At 42.6% G+C, this 22,144-nt stretch overlaps 1 protein-coding gene across 18 annotated transcripts in view; it reads right to left on the bottom strand.

Moving 5' to 3' along the window:
• The window catches only part of FOXP1 (forkhead box P1), a 387,372-nt gene that overhangs the window by 139,624 nt on the left and 225,604 nt on the right, over positions 1-22,144 (bottom strand). The window lies entirely within an intron of this gene.

Here is a 22,144-nt window from a genome sequence, read left to right as displayed (position 1 = left end):
ACGGAAACATTTCTCTATTTCCCTGTTTGTCAAGGTTTGCCAAAATACCAAGTTCCCACCAGCAGGTTAACTCCGCACACAAGTCCCCAAAACCATCACATGCCAAGAGAGGTCTCACACCAAACTCCCAGCCCAAAATACTCCCCAGACTTCAGAGAAGTTCAGATCCAGATCCACATCCACATTTTGTATCTCAGGTCTACATCTAAACCAAATACAAGGATTCTCTTGACCTCTTCCAAAAAATAGATTTTTAAGACGTAAGACTCAAGAACCAATAAAAAAGATAATTTAACAATATCTCTAGTGTGTCACCAATCATTTAAAGGGCCTTGAGGCTGCTGCACTCCCACTACAGTACAGCAGCTTTCCCACCCTGCTGGGTTTCAATTGACACCTTCTGTGTTGATATTTTTTCCCAACTTAAGCCTGATGGTGTTTTTAAACTTCCCCTCACAGATGATGCCCCCTTCTCGTGCCCCCACTAGGTTCCAGCAGCACTGCCTTGGGTGGGACTAGGGTAAGGCATGGCGCTGCTGGACCCCATAGCAGTGGGGCAAAGGGTCTTCTCTTCCCTATCACCCATGGCACAAGGTTCAGGAGAAGGGAGAAACTTGTCACCCATGGATTGTCACCTGTTTGTTCTGATTCTTGGAAGTTTCGGGCACAATCTGAAAGGCCATGAACTCATTGCAGATGGACCTTCAAGCACCAAGGGTGCCCACCAGCACATGCCACCATGGGCTCCCACCCCGCTGCTGCCATGCTTGATGGTGAGCACAGGACAGGCACATCTACTCCGTAACAGCTGCAACCCCTAGCAATTATTGCTCAGTTCACTACTCAAACACAACTACCCTGGCCCCCCACATTCATTTTCAACTCAGAACACGATGAGTGTTATTAACAGGAAAGAGCAGTGGGGAGGAAACGGGTGGAAGACCACCACTTAAAATAGTTACCTACTGCAAGTGAAATTAATAGTCAATAAAAAATAAACTTGTTCCAAAAGTTTTCCTTTGCAAATACCTATAGCATATCCTACCAGCAGAGTCTGTACTAAGTTTTCAAATGGCTAACTGCTAAATGAATGTATCTGCTAAAGAGATCATTTTTTTGTGCACTCCAAGGTTATGTGTTTAGCAGGCTTCGATACTTCAATGAAAAATTGAGGTGGCAATGATTTGCAGACTAAATTAATGTTAAATACTTCAAAGAACTGGACAAACAAGTCAGCAGCAAAAATTTTATGGGTTCACTTCCTTCAAGGGAACTTAAAGAGCCAGCATTTTATTGCTGTGAATTCTAGTCACTCCTTTTACCCCTCAGCATCTGTTTGAAATATGTAGTAGACAATTGCTTTTTTGGCTCTGACTCAGGTGGTTGAAATACAGGACAAACAGACTACTGTATATAAGCTTTCCTCCAGCAATGAAAATTTTTATTAACTCTCTTGCATAGCAAACTCGGCTGCCTAGCTTCCAATCCCTATAGAATCATCAAGGAATGTGGCTAGTTATTAATTCCGGTGGTCAAGCACAGGGTGGATATGCCGAGACTTGTCTGCAATACGTAACCTCACGTTTCAAGAAAGAAGAGGGGAAAAAAAACTACAGAGGGAAGGCAAAACATAAATGAGTTCTGTTTCGTTCATCATTCGTATGTGTAAAATTCCAAGCTAAATACTAGCTCTGTACATAAATATGTCAGCCCTGTCAAATGCTCCAGCCAAAGAAAACATAGCCCATGGTGGAAGGGTTCAGAATTACCCTCAGAGCCACGAACTTGCCCCACCTTCTGTTGCCGTGGCTAATTCAGGAGTTTTCTCACATTGAGGCTTCCTAAAAACAACCTGCAAACACCGTCTAAAAATGACTCTTCTCACCCCACCCAGCTGAAGGGCCCAGGAAAGGAAAAGAACAAGGACAAAGGGGTGTAAAGCAGAAAGGAAGGTCCTCAATCTCCTGGAGACTAAACTTCATTTAAAAGGATCCTGGCCACCTATGTTCATTGCTTCTGCACCCTCACCACCTTCACAGAGGTAACCATTTTCACAAAGCTTTTCATCACTGTGATGCAAGATAGTTTCCAGCATTTAACGCTGAGTAAAACACCCTCTTTAAGTTCTGGTTATGGGCTAATTTGAGCCAGCCTTTGGATATTGTGGTGTATTACAGGTTGCTTTTAGCCTTGTGTTGCGTTTCCAACGTCATAAATACCCAATAGCAGTGGTCTACATTTAAAAACCAACACTTCCCATGTATTTTCACCTGGGTCGGAGCAATCCCAGGCACAGCTACAGGTTGGGCAGGGAAGAGATTCAGAGCAGCCCTGCAGAGAAGGACTTGGGGGTGTTGGTTGATGAGAAAATGAACATGAGCCGGCTTCAGTGTGCGCTCGCAGCCCAGAAAGCCAACCGTATCCTGGGCTGCATCAAAAGGAGCGTGACCAGCAGGTCAAAGGAGGTGATCCTGCCCCTCTACTCTGCTCTCGTGAGACCTCACCTGGAGCACTGTGTGCAGTTCTGGTGTCCTCAACATAAAAAGGACATGGAACTGTTGGAACAAGTCCAGAGGAGGCCACAGGGATGATCAGGGGACTGGAGCACCTCCCGTATGAAGACAGGCTGAGAAAGTTGGGGCTGTTCAGCCTGGAGAAGAGAAGGCTGCGTGGAGACCTCATAGCAGCCTTCCAGTGTCTGAAGGGGGCCTATAGGGATGCTGGGGAGGGACTCTTCATTAGGGACTGTAGTGGTAGGGCAAAGGGTAATGGATTAAAACTTAAACAGGAGAAGTCTAGATTAGATATAAGGAAGAAATTCTTTCCTGTTAGGGTGGTGAGGCACTGGAATGGGTTGCCCAAGGAAGTTGTGAATGCTCCATCCCTGGCGGTGTTCAAGGCCGGGCTGGACAGAGCCTTGGGTGAGATGGTTTAGTGTGAGGTGTCCCTGCCCACGGCAGGGAGGTTGGAACTTGATGATCTTAAGGTCCTGTCCAACCCTAACTATTCTATGATTTTCTACACAAACCAATCCTAACCGTCTGAAATTCCACTGCTCTGGAGATAGCATCAATTTTTGTATTTCAGTGGATACTTAACACACAGATTATTAAGCAGCTGGACTTTGCTTTAAGTTTCACTTGAGTTTTGCTACATTTTCTTGAGAAACAAGACAACAGTCCACAGCTAGCTGTCTATTTGCTCAAGCTAATTTCTGCACCAACACACTTAATAGTCTGTTCCACCAACACCATAAATCAGAGAACGTGACTGCAATGCAAAGAGTGTGAAGAGCCATCAAGGGCTGCATGTCGCACAGTCTTCCGTATCATGACATGTCCCATGATGCTGAATTGCTTTTTTGCTCGTTTACTGACCATAACGCCCTACAGGTGTATCTGACCTTCCATATCTCCTCCAGTTTCCCCAAGGGAAAGCATTGAGATGGCTGCTTCCCATCCCTTCACTACAACTGCAGCTGCTGCACGAGAAGAACGAGACTTTTCTCTCCCCCATTTCTTCTTGCCAGTAAAAAGCAGAGCTTCCCTTACAGCTTTCAGCTCCTGCTCACCGCTTCATCGGGAGCACAGGCTCTCCAGCACCTTGGTTCATCTGGCAAGCACTTGTTGTGCTGCCAAACGTCAGCTCACACAGGAAGCGCCCATTACCCATCCTCAGCCGCCACTCCAGCAGCTCCCTTGCAGACAGATATGATATTATACACACCATGTGTGGCTCCCCGAGATGGTGGCCAAGCAGCACTGATACCTCCCCTGAGGCTTGTTTCTGCATGGATGGCAAGTGCCCCAGCAGCTCTGAGCACACCAGTTACCTGCTGCCACTGTCACCCACCTAGGTAGCCATGGCCATGAGCCACAGAACTGTGCCCTGTGTCTCTGGGCATCTCATCAGAAAGCACTGTAGATGTGCAGCCTCACAGGTAACATGACTGCTGTAACTCAACCATGTCCAATTCATTGCTAGAAAGGAATTGTTCTAAACTGGAGTCCAACGGAACAAGAAAGGTCAGGCCCTGTAACCCTTAGGAGACAACCTCAAACCCTCTCTCCAAGTGAAGCTGGCCATGAACACACTCCGGCAGGGAAGCAGTTCTGGTGCACATCCACAACACACTTTTCCATGCCTACTGAGTCATATACTGAATCCAAAAGAAAGAGCAACCTCTCTATGAAAAGACAGATTATCCTGAGAAAATCTTGGAAAATGAGGTACAAATCCATGTTGGAAAACTCCATTCTTATAATTTATCAAATTTTTCTTAATCATTTATCTAAAACAGGCAGTAAACTACACCAGCAACCTAAGTCCTATGAGGGGTGGCTGAGGGAACTGGGGTTGTTCAACCTGGAGAAAAGGAGGCTCTGGAGAGACCATATAGAGAGCAATAATGCTCTCTATAGCTACCTAACACAGTGCTGTAGCAAGGAGGGTGTCAGTCTCTTCTCCTAATTAACAAGTGGCAGGACAAGAGATAACAGCCTCAAGTTGTGCCAGGGGAGGTTTAGACTGGAAATTAGAAAAAAATTCTTCACCAAAAGGGTTATCAAGCATTGAAACAGGCTGCCCAGGGAAGTGGTGCAGTCACCATCCCTGCAGGTATTTAAAAGATGTGGCATTCAGGGACATGGTTTAGTAGCAGACTTGGAACTGCCAGGTTAACAATTGGACTCAATGATGTTAAAGGTCTTTTCCAACCTATACGATTTCATGATTCCACCCCAACTAAGTTCTGAAAGCTACACCCAGACATAACTCCATATGCCAGTCAGTAACAAGTAGTCAACTTTCGTCACCATGTATGTAAGGAAAGAAGATGCAAAGCACCTTATCATACAGTTTGCAACCTTCCCCAATACATGGAATAACAGAAAGTCTGCAGAGACACAACTATAATTCAGAACATGGTACTTGGGTGTGATACAAATATTGAAACCACAGACAGGTACAAACAGGAATCCATGAACTTCCCAAGTAAACAGGCAGCATTTTCTGCTTAAGCATTTCTGGTTTGTCAGTAGCATGGCCAGAGCATGCTCCACTGAGTGAGCAGGTCTTCAGTTCCCACAAAAGGGCTTCTGATCACTCCAGCTGCCCTCACCTTCTGAGGGGCCTGAAGGAATCCTGCCGGGGCTTTACAGGAAGTTGTGCCAACCTGTGTCTTAGGCACATGAAGCACTAAACAGAAGTGCCAGATTAAATGCTATTCGTAATACTTCTGATAAATTGTAAAAAAAAAAGAAAGAAAAAGGCAAAACCACTGTAATAAATTGCTCCCTGGCACTGTCAAATCCTGCAGCCTTCAGCCTAAGGATTTGCTTCTGTACTGATGTTGCCTTACAGAGTTGCACAGCAGTTCCCTTTCACAGAGGTGATGCTCAGCCACAAAATCACATAGGCTTTGCCCAACAAAGACTCATTATGGCCTTAACACCTTCTGCTTGCAAAATATCACCCTGAGAAGAAGACAGAGCAGGGAACCACATCTTGCAGCTGCTAAAGCCATGGTGAAGGTGCCCTGAGCAGGCATCTCCTCCTTACTCCACCATCTCATCTTGTTCAGGCAAACCACCGCACAATACAGGAGCGGCAGGGAAGGAGAAACAACACGGTAAGCTAGAGATGGACCAACGAGTTTTATCAGCAATACCTGCCATGCGCACACACGCACTTCTGAGGGGTAGCACCTATCTTCAGAATTTCATCAAATTGGGTTCTGGCAGTTATTTTCTACCCCAAAAGCACCCCTTGAGAAACACAGTGAAACTCTGACAGACCTGCCTGCTTTGCTCATATTCCATTTTCCAGACAAAAGTGTGGCCTTTTAATTTAAATGCTGCCACCTGCCATCTTCAGCCTTTTTTGTTTTGTCACCTCCACTCTTAATTCTCATTTAAAATTCAGTTTGAATCCCCAAAACGAAGCTGGATCCCGCAGTACAACATCAGGATGCTTAGCAGAACAGTTCTGTAAGTTGCCGAAGTAGCAAATCATCTCAGGTAGCTGCATAGTTTAATTACAGTTTATCTGATAAAATGCCACCTTCGTACAAGAGACCCCAAATAACATGCTTTCTCTGAGATATCCAGAGTCTGATTCATCTGTTTTACTCCTGTTTTATGCTGGCTTAGCACCACTGGCAACAGCAGCAGTGTTACACCGATGCGAAGCTGAAATAAATCCACAGAGAGACAGACACACCGCAAACACACAGAAATTAATGTGCTTTTCACTGCTGTTCGTGTACAAACACACAGGGAGAGGGAAAAAAGAACCAGAAAATTTTTCTTTTCTTCCCTGCTTTTACACAAGTTCCTGGCTATCATTCTGAAATGTAGATATTCCCATCATGCCTCGGTGTTTTTCAGCCCCATGATGCCCTCACTTTTGATTGTATAGATGAAGTTGAAGTGCACAGGGTATTTACTGATCCAGTTATCTTGTTCTGTGACAGGCAGAATCAATCAATCAAGGGGGCAGCTTTATGCTTACGTATTCCAGGCACATCTCCGCACTTCAGGATACGAGATCACAGTGTTATCCAGCCAAATTTGATCAACAAATGCAGTTCCCCTGTGCCACAGCAATCTCAGATGAAGATGTTATTATGTGGAACTGAGCAAAGTGATAAAGACAGTACAGAAAAGGGAGGAAAAGTCCAGCTGGACCTTTCTGACAGCCTCTATATACTACAGCTGCAGCATCCCTTTTTCTGAGGATAACAAAAATAGCACATTCCCGAATAGCTGCTGCAAAATGCTTTCTGGCCACCCTGTATCTGTGAGTGCTTAATGAAAAGAAACATTATGCCATGGAGTTTACTAACATATTCTTAAATGCTGGACAACAGATTACAACCCTTGCCACTGTATTTATGGAGATTTTTATAACACAGGATCACATACTGTATTTTCCATCGTTCTGTTGTGAACAAGCATATCAAAGCCTGAAAGCCCCAAAATACATTTTAAAGTCACAGCTGGCTTAAGCAACCTCTAAGTATTCTTTTCTTTTTTAAATCTCAGCTACAAAAAGATGCATATGAATGTGTAAATGTTTAAGTCTGTCTCAAGGAGCATGCACCAGGCTTTTATTTTGCCAATAGCTTTTCACTGTGCTATTGCCCTATATTTTTTTTTTTTTACATTATTTAATCCAAAATACCATCTTTTTGATTCTACCTTTCTTTGCATTTTAAATCTTTAATGGGAGCCTTTGGCAGTCCATGGACACAATTATTAGATATCTGCAGAGAGAAATTGAAAAATTAATCATACTTTCCATTTTATATTTCATTACTATACATAAAAATTATCTGGTCTTAAAGATGCATTCTGTGGTCTTTCCATATTCTCTCCCCAACACGGTAAATACTATGCAAGAATCCGTGTATCTTACATTCAGATCTCTCCAGCTAAACAGTTATATGGAGAATGCCGTGTTCTCTTTTCAAGTGCAGAATTTATTTCAGATCATTTTTCAATTAAAAGGCATCTGCTGGTACTTCTTCTGTTATGGACTGCCTAAAAAATGAGAGGGAAAAGTACCCCAGACTAATCATACTGCTGATATTGAAGTTGTTTATTACCCTTTTATGGGCTTGGGTACTTAAATTACAGTTTTTCACAACTGTATGCAAAATGTGTAACATAATCCTTATGCAGTTTATTATAGAAACTGATATATGCATTAATCTGACCTTTGTCTAAATAGACCCTTAACCACAGGGAAAAAAATCCAAAGGCATCTATCAGCATGTGAGCAGTATCAAAACTGCTAAATCTATTAACTTTGTTTTCCTTTCACTATTATTAAACTGGAAAGCAAAATTCAACTGGAAAATTATGCCATTTGGGTTCCCTTGTCATCATGTAATAAGTATGAGAAATATATGTGCAATAGCCAAATGGCCAATAGACAAAACACCCACTCCAAGTGACGTACTGTTTTCCATACCACTCAGACAAAATCAAAACAACAGAGCTGTTGCAAACAAAAACAAAATAACATTTCCCATAAGCATTCCAGACAGAGAAAATTTACAGGAAAAGAAAGCTGGGAAAAGACCCAGAGCAAAGTGAGCGTTTGTACCTTCAGCCATAAAACCCACTTCTGCAGAGCTGGTAAACAACAGTTTAACATTAAAAACACATAAAGGCTCAGCATCGATTAATTGTCAAACTTTGGAGTTAAAGATTTACATCAGTGGAGAGGGCTGAGCCGCCCGGCCAGGGCAGATGCAGCCAAGGACTATGCTTCATTCAGGAAAGAAGCAGGATCCAGCATGGGGAAAAGAACCAGAGATAAAGCAAGGAGGGGAAAGTAAACACTCAGGTTGATTGCTTCAGACAAGTGTGTTCTGCAGAGACTTGGCGGGGGCTGGAGGGAAGATCCAGCTTTTTTTATGTTGTGGAAGTCCTTCCAAGTCCCTGTGCAGCCTGGCGGAATAACAACTTGAAAAAGTGAAGATGTCGCTTTTTTATAGCTGACTCATATTTATATAACTTTGTTAATGCATCTGCTCCCTGGAAGTTACACTATCTGTGTTTTGCTGCTGTACCTGCCCATAAATCCCGGCAGCGCAGCGAATATCAACAGCTGCATTTTCCTTTCCCAGCCCGTCAGCGTACAGTGTCTCCATCACAGCAAATTCCTGTCAGCTGCACTCTCGCTAACACAATTCCTATGTTTTGCCTGGCAGTAAATGGACGCTCCTGCCCCAGCATCATCTGAACAACTCTGTTAACATTTGCCCCCGAGCGTCTCTCTCTTTGTCCAGTCCCTGTCTTCTAACAGATGTCATCCAAGTCTAATCAAGCATAAAATGGTCATAAATATTTCTTTCTGGTAGATTTCACATTCGCATTTCATGCAGGGACATGATATTTTTCTGCTACCTCCAGGGAGTACCTAATGCAAAAACCAGTTACTTACATTCAAGGCTCATGTTCCTTTAGTAAAATGCAGCACATGTTCTCAGTTCAAAGACATAAAAAAGCGCAAGACTTTATCTTCTTTTGTTTAACTGCACCCTTTTTTTTTGCTAATAACGTGTGCCACAGCTTCTGTCTAAGTCTGACACTGTCCTTTGCTTAACAGGAAAACACACAACCACATAAAGCTGAATTTTGACCCTAGCACTCTCTCAAGCACAAACATTTCTGGATTTCATACTCCCATATCTTAATTGTAGCACAAAAGAGAATTCTTATGTATCTCTTTTCTCAGCTATTTCCTTTCAGAAGCTATTTAAAGACTTCACAGCATTAGAAAGGCACTTCTCTATTTTGGTTCATTTTATGCAAAATCTTGCAACCTACCTCCTTGTATTTCCTCAAAACAGTTAAACGATTCCAGGGTATGACCCTGAGGTTCATGCCTATTTACCAGTTGATAATCATGAGATACAAGCAATTTCCAGTACTTAAACTTTGAAACTATTCAAGATAATGAATTCTTCTTAATGTTCAGACTCATCGGAAAAATGCTATTTACCTTTGCTAAACTGGGTAAATAATGTGTCGGACTGGAAAATAAAGCTAACCTTGGGTTATTCATAAAGCCCTATGTCTTCTTATTTTTTCCCCGTTACGTTTGTCAAAGCAGAAACATGACATAGCTATTTAAAGTGAACCACACAACACTTAAGGATATAGATCACAACAGCGAAGCTGTTTTTCCTCTCCTCCTCCTCCACTGAGCCTAATATTTGATTACTGTTAGTCAAATCAAGCTCTCAGGCAAATAATCTCCATTTTTTAAGTTAATGAGATGTGGTCATGTCGACAACAGCTTGCAGAAACTTTTAATTCCAATTCCTGCAGGCTGTGCTGGCCTCTTTTACAGCAACCACTGTATGAATGAGTCAAATTTGCCAAAATGGCTTATGTAGACAAGTGCACACTTTAAAGAGGCACTAATTAAAAATACCCACTGGTATCATAATTTAAATACCATGAAAATAAACTGTAAAAGTAGCTCAGCTACAATCTTATGACTTTCCTTAGAGCTCGTTTACTTTAACTAGATGATGTTTTATTGCAGATGTATTCCTAGCTTAAAACAATTTTACGTCTTGGAGGAATTCAAGATTTTGATATAATTAAACAATTTATGTTAATATTTGTTTCACATAAGCTATTAAGCAAGCCCCCCAGAACAAGTGATAATTGAGAAAGATGCAAAGAAGTAGACTGCTGAAGTAAGCATCAAATTTATACTGTTGATTTACTGTTCTAGCTGCAACTTCCCCCCTCATTACAGCTCTCTTTCTCCCTCTCACTTTCTGCTATAAGGCTCCCAGCTGTACCGAATCCCATTAAAACATTTTCCTTGGATGCTATTATCTACTGCTTTCCTCAAAAAAGGAAGAAGAGGAAAAGGGAGAAAGAGAGGTGGAGCTTGGTATTATTCTCAGTGCACTTCCCTGGCCACAACTTCTCCCAAATCTCTTTTGTCTTTCTGATTTTTTGGCGAGGAATGCAAGCAGCACAGCTGTAGTGTAACAAAAGCAGGCGTGAGACCAAAAATAAAATACAGAAAAAAGTTGGTGCTGAGAGGGTTAAACCTATTTAAGGGGTTAAATATGCAATTACCACTGACTAAAACCAGAGAGACATATAGATAAATAGAAGAAATGAAGTCCCCAGGTTCCATTCAGAAGCCTTCATCACATTACTACCAGACAGAAAACTCTTTAAGTACCATTTTCAGATGTTAAATCATTGTTCGTGCAGCACATATTCTCGCTATTCCTGGGGGAACAATATCTGAAGACAGCGTGCTAACAAATGCAATCCAGTAAACAGGCATTTTTCCTCTTGTTGTTAGTACCTTTGTGTTCCAGCTCCCAGCTCTGTCATCCATGCCTTCTCTCTGCTTTGAAGTTAAAGTACTGAATGAGCGTTGTCATCTATTATCCAGAGTGTGCATGTAGATTATAAATAAGAAATAAAAGTGACTTTCAGTACACTGCTTTTGCATTAGCAAGTTGCCTTCTCTGTTACCTCCTCTGTCCTTCATACTTTGTTACCAACATTATATTAAAAACCTGACTTTAAGTGTTTCTTGTAGAATGCTATAAAATACATACACAGCAAAGACAAAAGTTTTATTGAAACAAACAAGTCCAGCAGTTTAGCCAGGTTCATGAGTTCAGCTCCAACAGACTGCTTAACCCTTATCTGCAGATGTCCTTCAGGCCCCTGACACATTAATGGCAACCCTGGCTTCTCTTGCATGTGTGCTGCTGAAAACACAGAGCTATTAATTACACTGAAGTTTATTTACAGAAAGGCTCCTTCTCTACTATCGATCAATTATTTATTAATATTTTCCAGTGTAACAATCTCATCACATTTTCATTCTAAGGCCCTGAATAAACACTTTTCACATGAGGAACAGCACTGACCTATTTCAACTGCATCTGCTTGTACCCAGTCAGAAAACACTTCTCCACGAATATAAAATATCTGAGGCTTAGAAATGTTTCTCGCGTTCCTTCATTTGAAGGAAGAGATGAGCAAAGACAATCTGCACTTTCAGTGCCCAAACCCCTCAGTCTTCCCTCTGCCTTCAGCTGGCTTCACCAAGTGCTGCTTCAGGGCTACAGAACTTGTGCAGCAGGAACAGGTTAATCTGAAAATTGAGATTACTGAGGTTCTTTGTCTTAATCCACACATCTGCCTAAATTATGGCATTTTAGGAAGCAAGCAGAAAGGTGTTTGGAGCCATGAGAGGTGGTGGGCTCCCGGAGAAGTACACACCAGGGATGTGGATGGACAGCTCTGTCCTGGCCCTGTTCCAGGGGGGAGCCCGCTGGTAGGGGCACAGTGGACCTGGGTCTCACAGAGCCACTTCCCAGATGTGCCTCTGCAAAACAACAGAGGAATCCAAGCAGAGCCGAACCAGGCTGAGCCCAAAGCAAGCACTGTGTGACGACCTGGAAGTCACATAAAGCCAGCCTAGGGAACAGTAAGCACAAGCCTGGGAACAACACTTCTAAATAAATAAAAACAGATCTTTTACACTTAGTATGTTCACCATCACTTAGAGGAACGTCCATTTTAGAGGACCAAAAGCATCCTTATGCACCTAGCTTCACTTGAATCCTATTATCAGCTCAAAGTCTTAATTAACTCTTACATTAGATCTTTGCTGTTTCAAGATGAGGGGAACACAAGAGATGTGAAGACTAAAGCTCCTCTGGGGAGGGAGGGGAAAAGACTGGGTGGGATGTACAGCGCAGGGAGCAGCACTGTCAAGGCTGCTGCCTGCAAAACTTTGGTATTGGCCAAGATTTCCTGCAGCTCCCTGCGTCCCTCAGCTTTTGGGACAGAAGGGAAACTCCTTGGCTCTTCTGACCGGCAGCAGAATTTGTGGTACATCTGTGGCCGAGTACAGGCTGGCAGGTAAGGAGTTCTCCTGCAGGGCAGACACAGAGGAGTTCTCCTTCCCTTTATCCCTCCAGGCGTCCTGGATCTTTCTCCCTTTCATCCTTTTGGATAAACAATAATGATATAAGGAGGTTCAAGCACAGCCCAGTGATTTTCACTTAGACATATGGGAGCCAGTCCTTTCGTAAAATGCTTTTGGTAAATGATTCAAGTCCCTGTAAAGACCAGTGCAATCTAGTAATGATTTCCAAAGTTGTCGCCTACTGCCTGTCCATAACATCACAGAGAAAAAAAATCAGATGGAGAAAAACGCAACAGAAGAAGAGGCACATTCTCCTTCCTTCCCTCTGCCAGGATAAGATGGAAATGTGATTGGGCTGAACAAACTTTCATTAGCAGATAGCACATCTGCAGGCAGCTGAAACAGCCTGAAGAGCCCCATCCTCCATTCCCTTAGTTAAGGTAGCAGTGGATGGCACTACCTCTGGATGCACAAGGAGTATCAGCAATCCCACATGAGTGGGAAGGGCAGGCTGCTGATCAGATGCTTAGAGCACACATCTAGGCAAATGCCAGCACAGAGGGTTCTGAGGTATTCCCAATATATCCAAGTACCTTCTCCTGTACAGCCCTGCTCTTCACTTTGTCCTGTTCGTCTCTGGCCTTAAGGGATCTCAGTGGTACCACCAGCTAGTGGTCAGCCTTTCTGCTGAACCTGAACAGGGAGATTTCAAGGGGGTCGAGAGAAAATGTTATCCCTCTCCAAGAAAAGATGATCAATCCTTGAACTGGTAGCTGCTGTGTCATTAAGAAAAGCAGTGTCACCTTACAGGCCAGCATGCCCGAGACTGCTGGGAAGCCTCAGTGGCTTTGTTCAGACACCACGGTACTGTCTGCTGGATGCCTGTCACCCCCGGGGGTCTGTCCCTGGCCACCATGCAAGAGAACATAAAGGGGGTATTTTTGACTCTGGTAGGGGCAAATCTTCTATCCACCTCCTATCCACAGGACTGAACAAATGAAGCCCCAGCCCAGCTCCCTTACTCAGCGAGTTCATATCTCACCCAAGATACTAACAAGTAAATACTCCCGTGTTTCACAAGTTTATTTAACAATAGCTGTATCTCCCCAGCACAAGAGGATCAGCTCCTAAAGACAAGATGAGAGAAGGTGAAAAGCTGGTCTTGGGAAACATGAGATCACGTACGAAAGGGATTCTTTGCTGTCAAAGCATAATATGTCAGCTTGTGATAAACCTGAATTGCTTCATATACCAAGGATCACTAGACATTAGCTGCTTTTATATGGCAATATGGTGCAGGGGTTTCAGACAGAATATTGTTTTATGTTGATCATGATAAAACTCCGTGTAGCTTTGATAAAGCCTGTTTAGATAGCTTTTCATTCAAACTAATGAGTGATACTGGCTGTTGGATGCCGAGACACGCTCTTGATGCCTTCCAATGGTTCAACTTGTAACTAGGAATCAATTCAGCCTGGATAAGCAAGAGTGCTACTCATCTAAAGGGTTTTGAATGATGATCCTGTTCCCTGTGTTTTCCCCTAGGTGCACCTGAAAAGGTACAGTGACAAAGGGAGCACCACATGTTGGCAAAGTGCAGCTCTTACCAGAGGGATCTCCTGCGTTCAGCCTGCTCTGAAGGAACAGTTGGCTCACACTGTAATCAGCCATCAAACAGCTCAGACCCTATGGGCTATTCACTTAGCACACGCCTTTTGCTGCTTTGTTTTCCAACATCTGTTTCAATGCTTGTCATCTCCCTGCTTTAAACAAATGCACTGCAGATGTCTTGTCTTGTGGACGACAGAGATTTGGCAAGGACGGGAACAGTGGCCTCCACATGACAGAGGCACAGCTATGGCAGTTATATATTGGGGGGTTCTGGAGGGACTCTGTGCATTAAACATGAAATAAGATTTTACACTCACACCCCCACCCCCATATTCCCCTTCAGGCCTTCTGTTTTGTCCTTCAGATTTTAGAGACCGATGAAGGACAGGGATCAAGATGCAGGCTGAGATGCAGCCTACTCAGAAACATGTGGCCTCAATCTTCTCAAAAGATTTATCACTGACATATGCAATTAAACGGGAAGACACACCATTTGCTCGTCTTTTACTCCAACGATAGTCTGATACAAGACCGGACATGGAGGGACATGATGTGTGGTAAACACAGCAGCTTCTCAGACCAGATTCAGGCCTAAAAATACTATAGAAGAGACTTCCTCGGGCTAAGACTGTGCTTCTGGAAGAACCAGCATATGTACTGGGACACACAGGAAGAAATAGGACAGGCAAGGGGACTCCCTTCAAGGGTGTACAAATCCAGCCTGAGGTCAGAAAACCAGTTAACTGGGATTTGGCATTTTGCATTTTTTGCAAGCGCTACTTTTGCCCCTGTGAACACATCTCACCTATAGCTGCTGTCAGAGGTTTGGCTGGGGTGAGTCATGTAGTTAATAAGATTCCCACAGTCTCACTTTTCATTAGCTTGGCTAATTGGTGCAATAGCTGTAAAGAGGCTGGAACAAGCCTGGTGCTAGAGCTGGCTGCTCTTCCCACTGCTCTGCCCTCCCCAGTAAGGGCAACATGGGTATGCCTATACTGATCTGAATGTCAATTGCAGATGCCAGGTCAGACCGAGATGCTTAAATCAAAAGTAAAACATGTATCTGTTGGTAGGGCTTTCAGCAGAGGAAAACCTGGGTCTGTATTTTGACCATTAAGACTTCCAATACTATCTCAAACGAACATTTTCATAAGCAAGCTAGAAAAACATGACCTTAACAAAAGTACTGTATATTGGCTGTATGCATCCCTGGGTCACTCAAAGAAAAGAAGGCAGCAGACTTGTGAGGAGGTCAATCTTCTTTTAAGAGCAACAGGGATGAAGGAACAGACAACCCAGAAAATCCAGGGATGATACTACATTGGGGGTGACTGCAAGGATGCTGGAAGAGAAAGTGGAGAAACCATCTGCAGAAATGGGATGGCATTTATTAAGGATTAACTATAAGATGCTGGAATACCCAAACTCTGTAAATACAGCAAGGAAGACAACCGATTATGTGGCACTTCTTCAGGAAAAAAGAAGAGCCTAAGGATTACAGGAGATCACAAGTTGTGTATGAGTCAACAGGGTCAGGCTGTTGCAAAAATAACATGTACCACAGTCAGATGCATAAAAAAGGAGAAAGTTACACACTGGGAAATTCATTGTCTCCACTTGCTGCAGCAAGACCTCAACGGGAGGATCATGTCATAGGAGCGCTGCAATTCAAGATGAACAGAGACTGACTCGAGACAGTCCAGAGGACAGTGTCCAAAATGACCACAGCACTGGAAAACAGGATGTACAAGGGCAGAGCTAAGACTGCTTAAGTTCTGAGAAGATGGAGGGTACAGACATGGGAACACCATCCATATATGAAAAAGGATGCTGTGTAGAGAAAGGAAACAATCTGCTCTCTGCTTGTAACAAACACAACAGGAGGCAAAACACAGTACTGGAAGGATACGAATTTTGACCAAGCATTGGGAAGAAGCTTCCTAATAGAGAGTTAAGTACCAGAAGACCCTGCCTGAGCAGAAATGAAATCTCCATCAGCAGACTGGCGAGACATGGATGAGGCAGACTCAGGAGTGTCCAAGATAACACTCCACTGCTGCCTTTGGTCTGCATAGAAAGACTGGAGAAAAAGAAGTTTGTTTTAGAGAAATCCACAAAGAAAAAGGCTTAAGACTAGAGGGGAGTTCACAGCAAACTTGGGCTGTTGGTGTTCCACATGCGGCTGCTGTGCCCAGCGAGGCCATCAGCCAGCACCACAAAAGTTACTACCATGGGCTCTCCGTGACCTTGGAAGGATCCCCTAACGTGAACATGGCACGCGCTTCCCTGCCCCAGGCACATATTTTTGCTCACAGTTTATGAATCTCTGACATACAGTCCCTATGACACACTTTGGAAGACTGGATCTGTTATTTATTAGGCCTAGCAACTGCCCTTGTAACCAATTAGGAAAAAAAGCAGGTGGTCAACAGAAACTCTGCAGAATAAAACCCCTCAGCAAAGCAAATGCCATCCCTTTAGGAGCAAAAAGAAATAAATACTGCAAACAGAGTTAATCACTGCTAAACCCTTATAATCCAGTCCTTGCCCGGGTTAGAGACTGGAACCAAGAGCAAAACACTTCAAAAAGCATTAATCGGAAGAATGGATGAATCATTTCTCAAGGAAAAGAAGGAACCAGAACTATTTTATACTCCAAATGTTCATCATGTTGTGAAAACAGGCTCAAACCTGCCCCATCAGACTGGACTAAGGGACAAGGGGTTCCATGCTGCCTGCTGCGATGGCTGCTCTGAGGGCCAGGAGGAAGGCTCCCATCATAGGCTTCACCCTGGCAGTCATAAAGAGACTGACGAACACAAACCAGCCTGCTTTTAGCTCCTCTGTAAAATATCTACAGTTACCAACATCCCCTGTACCTTGTTGAGTATTACACTCAATAATATTAATAGGCTCATATTTACTGTATCTTAAAAGCTAACAATCCCATTGCCAGCACTAATTAAAAAGACAAGAAGCTGAAAAGAAGCAGCGGATTATTTCTTCAATATGGATTCATGCCTAGATTTAATAAAACCTGCTTTACTGTTATAACCACACATTTGTTTCAAGAAGACTATAAAAGATAAGTCTGCTTTCTGTTGTTTATTGACTTGAAGGGGTTTTCTTTCAGATCTGTAATACGTAACACAGCTACGGGAAGGCGGGGAAGTAGACTGCTTTCCCTGAACAAAACAACACTTCTGCTACCTGAATATCTGGGATGTGTCTGGGATGATGGCTGTGAAGAAACCAGCACACCTATTTCAAGAGAAGTCTGAACACGTGAACAGACAATAAAAGGCAGGATTAAAGTTTACCTGTAACAAACCCTCCATGTGACCTTACCGAAAGCATTGCAACTACAGCTACAGTGACTGCCACAGCCAGCTTTTCCACAGACTGTATGGTTTCTTCCAGCCGCGGAGCATCCCTGCCACAAAACCAGAGCTCCCATTCATGCACATTCAGCAGATCTGATGCCTTCACCCACACTGATCCACTCTGCATGTACACATCAAGCACGGTACACATTCCCGGTGGGAATTCTTCACTGCACCACAGCACACAACCTACCAAATAAAAATACTGCACTTAACCTGCATCTGAGGATAAAATTAATGGTGACAGACAGAGCACTGTCTTGAAATCATTAGTAAAAATGGTGTAGACTTTCCAACAAAATCCAGAACAGTGGCTTTCCATACACACCGGTCCATCCTTCCCCGAGATGGAAGAAGAGGACTAACAGTCTAGGAGCGGGTATGTAATGCAAAACAACAAAGTAAAGATAAGTTACAGACACTCTCCCAAAACCAGAGCCTTTCCTAGGCAAGCTCATTTTTAGATCAGGTTTCTCATTTAAGCAGGGGCCAGAAAAAGTCTGCTGGAGACTGCTGAGACTGGATTTTGAGGATCTGAGTGCCATAAATGCTTTCCTATGCACAACGAGAATTATAACCCATTTTATTTCTAAATCATCTTCTGCAAGATGCTGGGCCCCATGACTTCATAACAAGTTCCATTTCTCCTTCCCCATGCCTGTCTGACCCTTCTCCTTCTGTGAATCACTTAGTTACGTGGAAACAAAAATACAAAATGATGATGGTTTAAAAACACACGTGTCCTAGCTTCGTATGGTAGAGAGCACCCAAAATCCCCAAAGCTGTGAGTCTGCTGATGATTAAGGATGCCAGAAGGTACTAAGGAAGATTCACCCTCTGCCCACACAGCCCTTGTGAACAGTGAGGGACCCTACCCCTATTTTAACACGTATCTCACTGATTACTGGAAAAAAAGAGAGAAAAGCAGGAGTCTCAGACAGCCAGTGGTCTTACAACATTTCACTACTGTTGCAGGTCTTTCCTGGCAGAGGCTTTTTGGTATCAGTGATAATAACAAGGAAAATTTAAGGAAAACTCAATTTAAGCATGTCAACAGCAACCACATTCCTTTAGCTTGTGATCATTCTAATCCAAATAGACAGGATTTCCCCCTCCCCCCTCTCCTTTCCTGCACTTAATTTCCAGGTAGAGTTTGTTAAAGCCTGAAATCCCACCTGAACTTTGGCAAGTCTTTAAAAAAATAGAAAGAAACAGAAAAAAGACCCATACACAAATATTTGGCTAAGCAACCCATAGCAAATTGCGTAATGCCAGTTAAAAGTTGGGTTTCTTAAGTATCAGCCCCAGAGGTTTTATCAGAAAGAAAATCCTGATTACTTCAGATTCTGAAGGCGAACTGTGACCTCACTCTGCATCTCCAAATCTGAAACATTTGTGTTGTGCCCCTCAATAGTGATTTAATAAGGTAAGAAGGCCCTAAACATGCATGTAAGAACTAGTTCAGCCTTGAAGCTTGGTCAAAACAGGTCACCCAAAATCAGAAATGTAATGGTCTATCAAGCAAAACCGACCCATCTCCAGGCATGCAGCTACCTCCTGTATGCCCGCATGCCCCACAATGGTTCTGTCCATAGCAATCCCAGTCCTCAATCCTTACAGTCATTCAATGAGAATGGGGATTAAGTCAGCACCCAGAACACAAGGAATTACATCCGTTCCTTGTACCCTCCTTGGCTTGCCTGGGAACATGCACTTCTGTGAGGGCTGGGGGTGAAGGGTCAAGCTGCACCGATGAGTTTTGCAACATGTTACCAGATAGATTAAATAGCCTAATTCTCTCCAGCCTTCACTTTGCCAGCCTTACTTGCAGTAGCCTAGGAAAAAAAAAAGGGAAAAAAAAGGAAAAAAAAAAAGGGGGGGGGGGGGGTGAAAAAAGAAAAGCCCTTAAAAGAAAAAGAAGAAATATGATTAAAAATAAATTGAAAAGCCCAACTTGTAATAAAGCTGGCACTTGCCCCAGGCTTCAGAAATGTCTGAGACATGACACTGACTATAGACACTCCACAGAAACAATATATAGCTTTTACAGTGGGGAAAAGAGGGATATTTGCACTATTTAAAACAGGTTGCAAATACAGTTTCTGTTTTGAAAACGTAAGGAGCCGAGCTAACAAAACACAGAACGCAGCAACAAAACAAGCAACACTCATCCTACAAAACTGTCATTATATAATGTCAGTGTTTACACTGAGCCTCCAAAAAATACCTTCTGCTAATTTTTTTTAATTAATGGGGTGCTATACAGTCAAATAAACTCATGAAGAGGATTCATGACTTTTGCATTTTTCCTTCCTATCCCAATCCTTGTTTGCAACGTTACTGTTATAAATTACAACAGTACTGTTGATATTCTTCTCACTTGCTGTGATACCCAATGGAGCTCCGCAGGAGAAAGAACATAACACAGGAAACCGTGGCATTTGATTCTGCTCTCATTTAAATGTATTTAAGTCAGACAAAACTCCACTGAATTCAACGGCTACGTCAGTGAAAACCACTGCAATTCTGCTGCTGCTCCTAAGGCGCTGCCAAACAACCTCCCGACATGCAGCACGTCTCCAAATGAAGTTAGGCTACTTCTAAAATATCAGCAATCCAGGCAACTTCCTATTAGCATGAAATTACTTAAGCCTTAATTTAGCAAGGTACTTAAGCACATTCTTTATTTTACAGGCGTGAGACATACCAGAGACCTTTATAAGACTAGTCCTACACTTACATTTAGGCACATGCTTAATTAAACATCTCGCAGTGTTAAAAGCCACAGTGAGGAACAGTTCCACGTGAATTAAAAGCTGCTTCACACCCTTCGAGGCACGTCACCATTTTAAGTTTGCTCTATCCCAGGTTTGGCTGCACCACTTATTAGATAACCCGTAAAGTATGAGATTAGAGGAGGAGGAACAGACAATAATTTGAATAACATCAATCATCTGAAATAAACTTTTAATTTCTGTCTGATGCTTACTGAGCTTCTTTCACAGTGAATGCACGTGCTGGATAACAGCTTTAAAGCATTCCTTTGCAGACTTTCCCTAAACAGCACTCTTCAATGTGTAACTTTATTGCTTATGAGTAAGCATAAGCAAATACAGGGGGAGAGCGCACACCTACGAAAACAGCTGGGAACAAACATACCACTGCTGAATTTTCACATCAGATGCAAGGAGAAAAAACAAACCAGCAAACCTATTTCAGAAGCTGCATCTCTTCAAAGAGCCCACAGAAACCTAAATCATTACTGCAGGATCTTAATTTACCAAGAGAAGCAAAAGCAGCTACTGTAAAAATAAAAATAAATAAAAAAAAAAAACAGGAATAGACATCCATAGCCTAAAGAGGACTTCTGGATTTGGATGTGCACATAATCCAGGTGATTACATGTCTAATGACCCACCTTCTGCATGTACATGCTTGTACCTGCACACACAACTGCAGAGCTTTAGGTGCCAATGTCAAGGTGCTCTGAGGACTTGGATTTATGCTGTTATTTATCAAAGACCTTAGAAGCAAAATAAAACAAAAGCAGGGCAAAGTAAAAACAATAATCTCAGCAAGTGCAACAAAGTGGTAGTTTCCCCTTACCCTTCAACAGTTAGAGAAAATTTAAGGCTTGTTGATGTCAATAAGTAGTTATAACCAAGACATTAGTAATAGTGAGGATAGAGAATACAGTGTGAATGTTCTCAGCATGGTTCATTGACAAGGGATCTAAAAATTGAATTATTAAGGGAAAAAATCATTGATTCTAAAATCCCAGCAAGGTAGCCAGCCTTTGTTAAAACTTATTTAATTTTTCCAGCGCTGCTTCATTCCCAAGCTCTCAGAGCCACAGCTTTTCCATTGAAAAGCGAAAGACATTTTACGCACAATTTTCCCTCTACTAGAAAGAGGTATATTGTGCCCTTCAGTGAACATAAAATTGATATTATCATCTCTTAGTTTATATCTCACTACTTAACCTTCAGATTAAAAGTTATTAGATTTGAATGACTAAAAAGACATCATGTCACCTTCCGTTCAATGTTGGGAGATGAGAGAACTTGGGGGAAAAGTCTGAATGATAAAAACACACAGTTACCAGGAGCATAAAGTTGTTTTTCACCTTCTCTGATGAAACAGCCCCAGCTCTACAAATGCACCATGGTGTAATCATCAATTATCAGTGTGCCTGCATGGAGTTTAATCTATACTTTTAAATGGCTCTTTCAATAGCAACAGCAGTTTAATAATTAGGCTTTGTGTCTCTTCGGACAAAATGACTCAACGCAGACGCTCCCTCAAAGTCTAACAAACAAATTTGGTCTAACCCAGTTGTGTCAATATGAAACAAAGACTTTATCTTGGCTCTAATTTAGCAGTTTTGTTCTAAAGAGATAAGTCCACATCATGATCAATGGGACCATAAAACTCCTGATGCAGTTTGCAACCTCTCCTCATGGGTTTTCAAAATAAGATGAAACCCACAAAACTATTAACAAAAAAGCCTGAAACAAAAGCATTACTTTAATTTACACTGGGATACATTCCGAATTCTTTCAAGTCAAACCTCCTTTTTGATTTGCCCAACTAAAGCTGCCTCCCAATGACACAACAAATCCCCCATTTCTTGTACATTTTCCTCATCTTTGGACATAACCAAGTGTGAAGAAACCACCTATTCCCTCTGGAGTTCACTTCCCTCAGTCTAACAC

This window comes from Pezoporus flaviventris, unplaced genomic scaffold (assembly GCF_033815535.1).
Source record: "Pezoporus flaviventris isolate CSIRO_AGI_PZ_B2104156 unplaced genomic scaffold, CSIRO_AGI_Pfla_v1 ptg000021l, whole genome shotgun sequence".
NCBI classification, from domain to species: Eukaryota; Metazoa; Chordata; class Aves; order Psittaciformes; family Psittacidae; genus Pezoporus; species Pezoporus flaviventris.
Note: the sequence above shows the minus strand (reverse complement) of the source record. Positions and strands in the feature narration are given on the sequence as shown.